We start from the raw sequence: 13,291 nt of genomic DNA, 5'->3' as shown, positions 1-13,291 counted from the left end.
CCGTCTCTACTAAAAATACAAAAAATTAGCCAGGCATGGTAGCAGGCACCCGTAATCCCAGCTACTCAGGAGGCTGAGGCAGGAGAATCGCTTGAACCCAGGAGGCAGAGGTTGCAGTGAGCCGAGACAGTGCCATTGAACTCCAGCCCGGGAGACAGTGCAAGACTCTGACTCAAAAAAAAAAAAAATACAAATTATTGAGACCTCCCCAGGAGCTTTTGTGAGTGTGAATTGTATCTATCAATATTTACCATCTTCAAAATTAAAACTGGAAACTTTCTCAAATGTTTATTTATTAAATCAAATTCACACACGGAACATTCTCCAGGATCAATCATATATTATTCCACAAAGCAAGTTTTAATAAATTTAAAAGGAATGAAATCATACACAGTATATTCTCTAACCAAAGTGGAATAACATTAGAAACCGATAACAGAAGAAAATTTGGAAAATTAAAAAATAAGTGGAAATTAAACAAAATACTTCTAATAACCAATGGGTCAAAGAATAAGTCATAAGGGACATTACATAATATTCTGAGATAAAATGAAAAAACAACATACTAAAACTTAAGAAATGCAGTGAAAGCAGCAGACTCTTATAATGGTAAATGCCTATTTTATGGCCGGGCGCGGTGGCTCAAGCCTGTAATCCCAGCACTTTGGGAGGCCGAGACGGGCGGATCACGAGGTCAGGAGATCGAGACCATCCTGGCTAACATGGTGAAACCCCATCTCTACTAAAAAAATACAAAAAACTAGCCGGGCGAGGTGGTGGGCGCCGGTAGTCCCAGTTACTCGGGAGGCTGAGGCAGGAGAATGGCATAAACCCGGGGGGCAGAGCTTGCAGTGAGCTGAGATTCGGCCACTGCACTCCAGCCCAGGCAACAGAGCGAGACTCCGTCTCAAAAAAAAAAAAAAAAAAAAAAAAAATGCCTATTTTATAAACAAAAACAAGATCTTAGGTCAATAACCTAACCTTTCAGCTTATAAAAATAGAAAAAGGAGAGCGACCTAAGCCCAAAGCAAGCAGAAAGAAGGAAATAATAAATATTAGGGCAAAAATAAACTAAATAAATAATTCTTTTAAATCAACAAAACCAAAAGATGATTATTTGAAAAAGTCAACAAATTAACAAACTTTTATGTTAGATCAGTCAAGAAAAAAGAGAGAAAATTCAAATTACTCAAATCAGAAATGAAAGAGTAAACACTATTACCAATCTCACAAAGAATAAAAATGAATTAAAAGTAAACACTATGAACAATTGCATTCCAACAAATGAGATAACCCAGATTAAATAGAAAAATTTCTAGAAAGATACAAGCAACCAAAGTAATCAAAGAAGAAATAGAAAATCTGAATACACGCATAACAACTAAAGAAGTTGATTCAGATATTTAAAAAAAAAAAAAAATCTTCACACAAAGGAAAGTCCATGACCAGATGGCTTCACTGGTAAATTCTGCCAAATGTTTAAAGAAGATAAAACACCAATTGTTGAGAAATTCTCCCAAAAAATAGAAGAGGAGGGAACACTCCCAAACTCACTCTATGATGTCTGTATCACCCTGATACTAAAAGCATAACAAAGAATTACAAGAAAAGAAAACTAAAGAACAATATCCCTTAAGAATTCAGATGCGCCGGGCGTGGTGTCTCATGCCTGTAATCCCAACACTTTGGGAGGCCAAGGTTGGTGGATCACCTGAGGTCGGGAGTTTGAGACCAGCCTGACCAACATGGAGAAACTTCATTTCTACTAAAAATGCAAAATTAGCCGGGAATGGTGGCGCATGCCTGTAATCCCAGCTACTTGGGAGGCTGAGGCAGGAGAATTGCTTGAACCCAGGAGGCAGAGGCTGTGGTGAGCCGAGATCATGCCATTGTACTCCAGCCTGGGCAACAAGAGCAAAACTCTGTCTCAAAAAAAAATAATAATAATAATAAAAAAAATAAAAAAATACAGATGCAAGACTGGACATGGTGGCTGACACTTATAGTCCCACCACTTTAGGAAGCCAAAGCAGGAGGATTGCTTGAGCCCAGGAGATTGAGACCAGCCTAGGCAATGTAGCAAGATCCAGTCTCTACAAAAGAAATTTAAAAATTAGCTGGAGCATGCTGGTGTGCACCTGTGGTCCCAGTTACTAAGGAAGCTAAGGCAGGAGGATCCCTTGAGCCCAGGAGGTCAAGGCTGCAGTGAACTACAATTGCACCTCTGCAGTCCAGCCTGGGTAATAGAATGAGACCTCTGTCTCAAAAAAAAAAATACAGATTCAAAAACCTTCAATAAAATACTAGCAAACCAAATCCAGTAGTACATAAAAAGGATTCTATATCACGACCGAGTGGAGTCTATCTCAGGAATACAAGGTCAGTTTAATATACAGAAATCAATTAACGTAATGTGTCATATCAACAGAATAAAAACAAAAACTACATAATCATCTCAATAGATACAGAAAAATATTTAACAAAATCTAACACCCTTTCTTAGTAAAAACATTCAATAAGCTAGGAATAGCAAGGAAATTCCTGAACTTGATAAAGAGCATCTATGGAAAACCCACAACTAACATCATACTTAATGGTGAAAGCCTGAATGTTTTCAAAAGAGAAAAGAATGTCTGCTCTCACCACTACTTTTAAACTTTGTACTGGAGGCTCTAGCAATGGCATTTTGGCAAGAGAAAGAAATAAAAGACATTCAGATTGGAAAAGAAGAAAGAAAACTATCTTTATTTGCAAATAACACAATCTTTTACAGAGAAAACTCTAAAGAACCCACCTTTAAAAGATAAAAACTAAGGCCAGGCGTGGTGACTCATGCCTGTAATCCCAGCACTTTGGGAGGCCGAGGCAGGCAGATTGCTGGAGCTCAGGAAGTTCGCGACCAGCCTGGGCAACATGGTGAAACCCCATCTCTACTAAAATACAAAAAATTAGCTGGGCATAGCAGCATACACCTATAGTCCCAGCCTCTTGGGAGGCTGAGGCAGGAGAATTGCTTGAACCCAGGAGGCGGAGGTTGCAGTGAGATGAGATTGCACCACTGCACTCCAGCCTGGGCAACAGAGCAAGATCCTGTCTCTAAAATAAAAAATAAAAAAAAAAAAAGCTAATAAATTCAGCAAGTTTGCAATATATAAGATCAATATACAAATATCAGTCCTATTCCTAAACACTTTGCAGTAAACAACCCAAAATGGAAATTAATAAAACTATTCCATTTGTGATAGCATCAAAGGCAATCAAATATTTTTATTTGATTATTCTATTAAATATTTAAATTAGGAGTAAATTGTAAAGAAGTACACTGAAAACTGCACAATATTGTTGAAAGAAATCAATGAAGACCTAAATAAATGGAAAGATAGTCCACATTTATGTATTGGAAGCTTTCATATTGCATTGGTAATACTACCCAAAGTGATCTATAAATTCAGTACACTATCAAAATTCCAAAGCCTCTTGCTGAATGGACAAGCTGATCCTTAAAATTTACATACAATTGTAAAGAATTTAGAATAACTAAAATCATCTTGAAAAAGAAGAACAAAGAACAAAGTTGGAGAACCACGCTTCCTGATTTCAAACTTACTACAGGACAGTGTGATACTGGCATAGATAAACACATAGATAAGCGGAATAGTGTCCAGAAATAAACTCATGTGTCTATGGTGACTTGATTTTCAATAAAAAATTTCAGGCTGGGCACACTGGCTCACGCCTGTAATCCCAGCACTTCGGGAGGCCAAGGTGGGCAGATCACGAGGTCAGGAGATTGAGACCACAGTGAAACCCCATCTCTACTAAAAATACAAAAAATTAGCCGGGCATGGTGGTGGGCGTCTGTAGTCCCAGCTACTCAGAAGGCTGAGGCAGGAGAATGGTGCAAACCCGGGAGGCAGAGCTTGCAGTGAGCCGAGATCCCACCACTGCACTCCAGCCTTGGCGACAGAGAGAGACTCCCTCTCAAAAAAAAAAAAAAAAAAAATTTCAAGAGCATTCACTAGGCAAATACAATCTTTCCAAGGAATAGCGTTGAGACAACTGAATATCCACATGCAGAAAAAGTGAATTTGGATCCCTCCCTCACACCATATTGAAAATTAAAGTGGAAAATGAATCAAAGACCTAAATGTAATGACTAACACTATAAAACTCTTAAACAAAAACATAGGTGTAACTTCATGGCCTGAACTAGGCAAGGGTTTCTTAGATATGATACCAAAGGTGCAAGCATTGGAGATGACTGCAAAATAATTTATTATTACTAAAAAATAATATGGCCAGGTAAGGTGGCTCATGCTTGTAATCCCAGCACTTTGGGAGGCCAAGGTAGGCTGATCACTTGAGGTCAGGAGTTCAAGACCAGTCTGCCTAACATAGTGAAACCCCATCTCTAAATACAAAAATTAGCCAGGTGTGGTGGCAGGAGCCTGTAGTCCCAGCTACTAGGGAGGCTGAGGCAGGAGAATCATTTGAACCCAGGAAGTAGAGGTTGCAGTGAACCCAGAACTCACCACTGCACTCCAGCCTGGGTGACAGAGCAACACTCTGTCTCAAGAAAACAAACAAACAAACAAAATAATAATAATAATATGCCAGGCACAGTGGCTGTAACCCGAGCACTTCAGGAGACCAAGGTGGGTGGATCACTTGAGTCCAGGAGTTCAAGATGAACCTTGCAAACATGGCAAAACCCTGTCTCTACTAAAAATACAAAAATTAGTCAGGCATGGTGGCATATGACTGTAGTCAGAGCTACTTAGGAGACTGACACATGAGAATCACTTCAACTTAGGAAGCAGAAATTGCAGTGAGCAGAGATCACACCATTGCCCTCCTGCCTGTGTGATAGACTGAGAATCTGTCTCAAATAATAAAATAATAATCATAATAATCATAATCACAAGCAACAAAAGAGAAATAAGTACATTGGGCTTTGTTAATATTAAAAATTTGTATGTCAAAAGATACTACTAAGAAATTGAGAGCTGGGTGTGGTGGCTTAAGCCTGTTACAATCCCAATACTTTCGGAGACTAAGGCAGGTGGATCACTTGAGCTCAGGAGTTCAAGGCCAGCCTGGGCAACATGGCAAAAACCCATCTCTACTAAAAATTCCCCTCAAAAATTAGCCAGGTGTGGTGGCACGCATCTGTAGCCCAGCAACTTGCAAAGCTGAGGTGGGAGGATCACTTGAGCCCAGCAACTTGCAAGGCTGAGGTGGGAGGATCACTGGAGCCCAGGTGGTAGAGGTTACAGTGAGCCAAGACCATGCCACTGCACTCCAGCTTGGGTGACATAGAGAGTCGAAAGAAAGAGAAAGAAAGAGAGAGAGAGAGAGAAGGAAGGAAGGAAGGAAGGAAGGAAGGAAGGAAGGAAGGAAGGAAGGAAGGAAGGAAGGAAGGAAGGAAGGAAGGAAGGAAGGAAGGAAGGAAGGAAGGATAGAGAGAGAGAAAGAAAGGAGGGAGGGAGGGAAGGAAGGAAAGGAATGAAAGGAAGAAAGGGTGAGAAAGCAAGAGAGTGAGAGAGTTAGAGCGAGGGAGGAAGGGAGGAAGGAAGGAAGGAAGGAAAGAAGGAAGGAAGGAAGGAAGGAAGGAAGGAAGGAAGGAAGGAAGGAAGGAAGGAAGGAAGGAAGGAAGAAATTGAGCCCAAGTGTGGTGGCTCATGCCTGTAATCCCAGTGCTTTGGGAGGCCAAGGCAGGAGAATCACTTAGGGCCAAGAGTTTGAGATCATTCTGGGTAACCTAGTGAGACCTTGTCTCTATAAAAATAATAAAAAATTTAAAATTAGCTGGGCATGGTGGCACACATTTGTAGTTCCAGCTTCTCAGGGAACTAAGCAGGGAGGGTTGCTTGAACCCAGAAATTGGAGATTGCAGTGAGCTATGATCGTGCCACTGCACTCCAGCCTAGGTGACAGAGTGAGACCCTGTCTCAAAATAAATAAATAAATAAATAAATAAATAAATAAATAAATAAATAAATAAATTGAAAAGACAACTCTTAGAGTGGGAGAAAATATTTGCAAATCATATTTCTTTTTTTTTTTTTTTTGAGACGGAGTCTCGCTCTGTCGCTCGGGCTGGAGTGCAGTGGCCGGATCTCAGCTCACTGCAAGCTCCGCCTCCCGGGTTTACGCCATTCTCCTGCCTCAGCCTCCTGCGTAGCTGGGACTACAGGCGCCCGCCACCTCGCCCGGCTAGTTTTTTTGTATTTTTTAGTAGAGACGGGGTTTCACCGTGTTAGCCAGGATGGTCTTGATCTCCTGACCTCGTGATCCGCCCGTCTCGGCCTCCCAAAGTGCTGGGATTACAGGCTTGAGCCACCGCGCCCGGCCTGCAAATCATATTTCTGATAAAGATTTAGTATCCATAATATATAAAAACTCATAATTCTATAATAAAAATACAAATAGTTTAACTTAAAAATGCTCAATACTGGATATGTTAATTAGCTTGATTTAACCATTTACAATGTATACATATATCAAAAATCACATTATACATTGTAAATATATCTCATTTTCATTTTGCCCATTATATGCTAATTTTTTAAAATGAAAGAAATATAGTTAATAGAACAGAAAATAAATAAATTTAAACAAATGAAATAAATTTGAATAGACATTGCTATGGTTTATATATCCTCCAAAACTTACATTGAAATTTAAGTGCTATAATGACGGTATTAAGAAGTGGGACCATTAAGAGGTGATTAGACCATTAAGAGGTGATTCTGCCCTCAGAAGCAGATTAATGTTTTTATCACTGTAGTGGATTCATTATTGTGAGAGTGGGTTGTTATAAAAGTGAGTTTGGCTCATTTGCTCTGTGGTTGTCTCTTGCTCTTTCTCATGTACTGTCTTGCCCTTCTGCCTTCCACCATAAGGTGATGCAACATGAAGGCCCTACCAGATGCTGGCACTATGCTTTTAGACTTCCTAGTCTCTGGAACTATGCGCCAAACAAATTTCTATTCATTATAAATACCCAGTGGGTAGTAGTCTGTTATAGCAATGCAATACAGACTAAGACAAGTATTTATTCAAATAATATATAAAAATGACTGACAAGCACATGAAAAAATGCTCAACATCAGTTGTCATTAAAGAAATGCAAATCAAAAACACAATGATATATCCCTTCACACACAGAGGGTGGAAAAAATCAAAATGTGAGATAATAACAAATGTTAACGAGGATATGGAGAAATTAGAACCCTCATATTATGCTGGTGGAAATGTAAAATGGTACAGCCTCTTTGGAAAACATTCGAGCAGTTCTTCAAATGGTAAAACATAGAGTTACTACATGACCCAGCAATTGAACTCATAGGTATGCACCCAAGAGAAATGAAAATGTTATGTCAACATGAAAATTTGTACACAAATATTTATAGTAACATTCTTCATAATAGTCAAAAAGTGGGAACAATCCAAGTATCTGTCAACTGATAAATGAATAAACAAAATGTGCTATATTCAGTGGAATATTATTCAGCCACAAAAAAAAAATGAAATAATGAGCCGAGCGCGGTGGCTCACGCCTGTAATCCCAGCACTTTGGGAGGCCGAGGCGGGCAGATCACGAGGACAGGAGATTGAGACCATCCTGGCTAACACAGTGAAACCCCGTGTCTACTAAAAATATTAAAAATTAGCCGGGCGTGGTGGCGGGCGCCTGTAGTCCCAGCTACTCGGGAGGCTGAGGCAGGAGAATGGCGTGAACATGGGAGGCGGAGCTTGCAGTGAGCCGAGATTGCCGCCACTGCACTCCAGTCTGGGCCACAGAGTGAGACTCCGTCTCAAAAAAAAACAAAAGAAAGAAATGAAATAATGATACATGGCAACATGGATAAATCTAGAAAACAGTATGCCAAGTGAAAAAAAAAAAAAAAAAAAAAAAACCAGACCTAAAAGGCCATGTATTGTATGATTCCATTTATATAAAATGCCCAGAAAAAGCAAATCCATAGAGGCAAAGAGTATATTAATAATTGCCAGAGATGAGGGAGTAGGGGGAAAAGGGGAGTTACTGCTAATAGAGTTTCTTTTTAGCATGATGAAAATCATAATAGATAGTAATGGTGGTTGTATATAGAGTTTCTTTTTAGCATGATGAAAATCACAATAGATAGTAATGGTGGTTGTACAACTCTGTGAATAGAGTAAAAGCCACTGAATTGTACACTTTAAAGTGGTGCATTTTATTATGTATGTATTATATCTCAATTTAAAAAAAAAGAAACCTATACAAATATCATAAAAGAATAGGAGGAAAAAACATAAGGCATAAATGACAAGTGAAGAGTATTCACCAGAAAAATGCTACCAGAGCACAGACAAAAATCTGATCAAATATCTTAATATAATTCCTTTAAAAGTTTAAAAAGCAATAGCCTTTATAAAATAAGAGCACAAAGTAGAAATACAAGTGTTTAGGGAAGATAAGAAAATACTTTCAATGCAGATAAAACATAACCAGGTAGAGTTCAAGGAAAAAAAAATGTAAGACCTCAAAAAAGACGGTCATTATGAAAGCAGAAAGAATTGCCTTACAGACAATACATAATAACATTTTTTAGAGTGTATTCAAGAAGAAACTAGAAACAGAGCACTGCATGAGACTAGGAAATAGACCTATAGAAATACAAATAATTTTTGATTACGTGAAAAGTAAATGTGAAGTAATTTTGGAAACTTAGATTTATGTATAATTTATATTAAAAGATTTGATATAAGGAAATAGACACGAGTAAGACTAATACACCAACACAAAAGATTATCAGTAGACAATGCAGAATTGTGAGAGAAAAGGAAAAAAAGAATCTGAGCAGGACCAACACAGAGTTTTTCTTCAGTCATAAATCACTTCCAAGAAAAAATTTAAAATTCACATCAGTAGCATTTCAAAATATCACCTTTAAAAAAAAAAAACACGAGAAAAAACATACAAAAAGTTTATGCCAATGTTAACATTGATTAATTAACTTTTCATTTCTGGATAGTTACATGATTCGTAAACTTTATTATCTTCATTTTGCTTATTTTTGGTTTGTTAATGTTTTACCATTTTTCTGCAATAACCAAGTCTCACAATGAAAGAATAAAAAGTAACAATGCTGTCTCTTAGTTTGTTATGAAAATATAACTATGTTTAAGGTACCTGAAAAATGCTCAACTTCATATTATTTTTATTACATAGTGTGGGTTTAGTCACTCACTCACTTTATTGTCATTAGTCTCATATAAGTGTTTCCTTCCTGTATGTTGACTAAGATCTTGGCCTTACTATAACCTCTACTGTGATCCAGATTTTGAAGTTCTTACCTAGCAGTTGATAAGCAGCACCCACTGTATTATATTGATTTAAGGATTTTTTTCTTGTCTAGGATTTGCCGGAGACAGGAGGACATAAATTACAGTCACAAAGTAGATGCCCAGTAACTGATAATTAAGAGTATTCTGTACTCCAAAAGATATTTTCCTTTGCTGCACTGTATGCTGCACCTCAGCTGAAAAGATAGCTATAGCTGCTGTGTGTGTAAGAAAAACTGTAGTGCTGGACTCTTATTAAAACAGAATGCTGCATATATGTAGCACCGTGAGCCACCATGGTGGTGAAGTAAGGCTATGTGTGTGTGTGTGTGTGTGTAATTAATCTTTATTACACACAAAACATTATTTAAAAATTGAAACTCACAGTGCTACAGAAAAAAACAGAGTACTTAATTTCTTTAAAACTTAGAGCAATGAATTTTTGGAATAAATACATAAAAAAACCTAGTAGACCATCCTTACCAAAAATAGATCTTTATAAAGCTGCACAGAAATGTATGAAATTTATCCATCTTTAATTTTTAAGTATATATGGCTGGAGATAAATTTCAGGTATATAACAATATTTACATTTTTCTAATGGTTATATAATTAGATTAGCTACAGTAATTTCTATCAGCACATCTTTAATAAATTCTAACTGCAGCAAAACTTCATTCATGTGACTCACCATGTTCCCTACCTCCATACCTCCACACCACATGTTGTTTTCCCTAACTGTTTTGTAGGCAGTTTATTCATCTATTTTTCTGGATAAAACTGGCAGTAAGTAGAGTGAGATTATTAAAATAAATCTTTCTTTTTATGGCATAGTAATGCTTTTCATGTACTCAGAAATCTTTTTAAAAGAAGAAGTCTTTAAAACCTGAACAAACATTTTAAAACCATAAACATTATCATTGAGAACTTCTGCATTTGTGAGGTTGGTATTATATAAACCAAAATCACTGTCATTATAATAACAGAGCTTTCAAAAAGTTATGTGATAAAATAAAAGGTGAGAAGGTTAATTTCTTTACTGCAGTTTTTAAAACTGCCAACATTAAGTTTCATGACTTGTACTAGAGAAGACTGATTTCTAATGCTAAACCAGAGTTGTCTCCATTACTTTGACAGCAGATGAAGTGCTCACACCATTGGGTAAATTAGAGTACACATAATCCACATGTTACACTAATGCGATTTCTAAGACCAATGAATCTCTGGTTTCTACTCTTAACAGCCACTCAAAGTGCCATCAGCATAGCACTTCATTGCTTTTATATTATATCAAAACATAGTATGAGCTAATGAATTACCTTTGACCAAGTAAACCTTTTTTAAAAATACTTTAAAAATCCTTACCAGCCAGGCACAGTGGCTCACACCTGTAATCCCAGCATTTTGGGAAGCCGGGGTGGGCAGATCGCCTGAGGTCAGGAGTTCCAGACCAGCCTGGTCAGCATGGTGAAACTCCATCTCTACTAAAAATACAAAATTTAGCTGGGCGTGGTGGCAGACGCCTGTAATCCCAGCTACTCGGGAAGCTGAGGCAGGAGAATCGCTTGAACTTGGGAGGCGGAGATTGCATCAGTGGAGATCGCATCAGTGGAGATCATGCCATTGCACTCCAGCCCGGGCAACAGAGCGAGACTCCAACTCCAAAAAAAAAAAAAAAGAAAAGAAAAAATCCTTACCATTTAATGAAAATGTTACTAGTCTTTTCCAAAATGTCATAATGTCATAGTGATAAGAGATGGTACTGAGAATCAGTGGAACAAAATCTTTTTTGAATGCTAAATGAATAAATTATACTCATGCATTAGCCAGAACCCTTATTTTGGTCCTTCTGTGTTATTTTGAACAGTTTTCTTCCTTCTACAAAAAAATTTTGGCTTTTCTCTATAATACTCTACCTAATCTCTTTCTTCTTTCTATGACCTCTACATTTACACAATTTTTTGGTTGCATGTATTCCCAGGCTCTCAGAAATTCCTGACTGTATCATCTTTTATCTTAGTAATTCTTTGAATAATAGTATTTTATCTTTTAATTTTTTACCTTCTTTAGTTCACAAACAAGTCATTATTTTCCTCACAATACACAAAGTGGAATTGACTGGTTAGTCATCACTACATCAAAAAAATAATAATAAAGATACCCTAAAGTTAGATGTTTTCTACAAAATTATGTAAGAATTTCTAAATTTTGTAATTTTTAAAATAATGCTGAAATCTAACCTTTGCATTTATTGCATCTTACATCGCATTAGAAATTGACTTCTAAATTTGGGAGTAATACATAATTATCAAAATTTTTTAATAAGAATATTTGAAAGATAAATAAATTACCAACATCTCTACTACCCACAGTCACTATTTCTTCTTGTCTTTTTCTCTACTGACTCTTCAGATTTTCATATTTATAATCACACCAACTATAACTTAAAATTAAATATCACACTGAGTATAATCACACTGATTATAACTTAAATTAAAATATCTTAAAAATAATTTTTTCAAAGAAAAAAATACAGCAAGCTTGGGGAAAAGAAATAAGGTAGTTTCCTAATCCTTTGTTCTAGACAGAAACATAAGCGTAGATTAGAATAAATTATAAAATGGCAAAGCATTTAATAGATTTCAAATACTTTACTTCATCACTAAGGGTGCACAACATATTTTATAGATAAAGACTGCATTTATAGGAAAATTCAAACTCTGGAGTTTCCTGAATCCTCTAGAATAAATGACTTTCATTTCTTTTTTTTTTTTTTTTTAAGAGAAAGCGTCTTGCTATGTTACCCAGGCTGGACTCAAACTTCTGCACTCCATCTCACCTCATCCTCTCAAGTAGCCGGGAATACAGGTGCATGCACACCTAGCTTAATTTTTTCATTTATACAAAAAACATTTACCTCATGCCTTAAAAATGTTTTCCAAATCAAAGATATGAAATAATTGCAAAAAAAATAAGAGTACAATTATAAATCGTAAAAGCACACATTTGAGTATTTGATTGACTAATTTTATTGCCATCTAATATGAAGAGAACCCTTCTGAAAGGATTTGGATTCAAACCAGAGTCTATAAACTTTTTTTCACTAGTTTCCTTTCTGCACTTTTTAAAAAATCTCGCCGGGCGCGGTGGCTCAAGCCTGTAATCCCAGCACTTTGGGAGGCCGAGACGGGTGGATCACGAGGTCAGGAGATCGAGACCATCCTGGCTAATACGGTGAAACCCCGTCTCTACTAAAAAATACAAAAAACTAGCCGGGCGACGAGGCGGGCGCCTGTAGTCCCAGCTACTCGGGAGGCTGAGACAGGAGAATGGCGTGAACCCGGGAGGCGGAGCTTGCAGTGAGCTGAGAGCCGGCCACTGCACTCCAGCCTGGGCGGCAGAGCAAGACTCCGTCTCAAAAAAAAAAAAAAAAAAAAAAAAAAAAAAAAAATCTCATAAAAACAACTAGAACTCTGGAATACAGCTGCCCTTGTTAACATTCCAAAAATTAAAGCTCTGATCTGCCTTGTTCAGAAACACTCTAGAAATAACGAAGTCCAGCCTTCACACAGAAGATTAACATGTCAAAAAGTGTAGCTTAGAACTGTTCTCATGAGACAAACCATCTATATCTCTTTATCAAATCAAAGGGCAATAATTAGATGCTAAAAAATAACGAAGTAAATTTACTTTAAGGAAAGCTATTGTATCTGAAATCTGTCAAACACTGCTGCACTAAAGCTCTCCTTCCTATTTTTAAAATTGTACGCTCAGCAGTTTAATACGGTGGTGGAGGTAATGGTGATCACTAACTTTTACTGGGCTCTGAGTACATGCTGGATACTTTCTTTAACATCTTTTATTTCCCTTTCTTTTTCACAACCGTACTAGAGGTACTACTATCTTCACAATTTGTAGAAGAGGAAACCGAGGCAGAGAAGTTGAAGAACTTGCCCCA

This window comes from Rhinopithecus roxellana, chromosome 2 (assembly GCF_007565055.1).
Source record: "Rhinopithecus roxellana isolate Shanxi Qingling chromosome 2, ASM756505v1, whole genome shotgun sequence".
In the NCBI taxonomy this organism is placed as follows: domain Eukaryota; kingdom Metazoa; phylum Chordata; class Mammalia; order Primates; family Cercopithecidae; genus Rhinopithecus; species Rhinopithecus roxellana.
Note: the sequence above shows the minus strand (reverse complement) of the source record.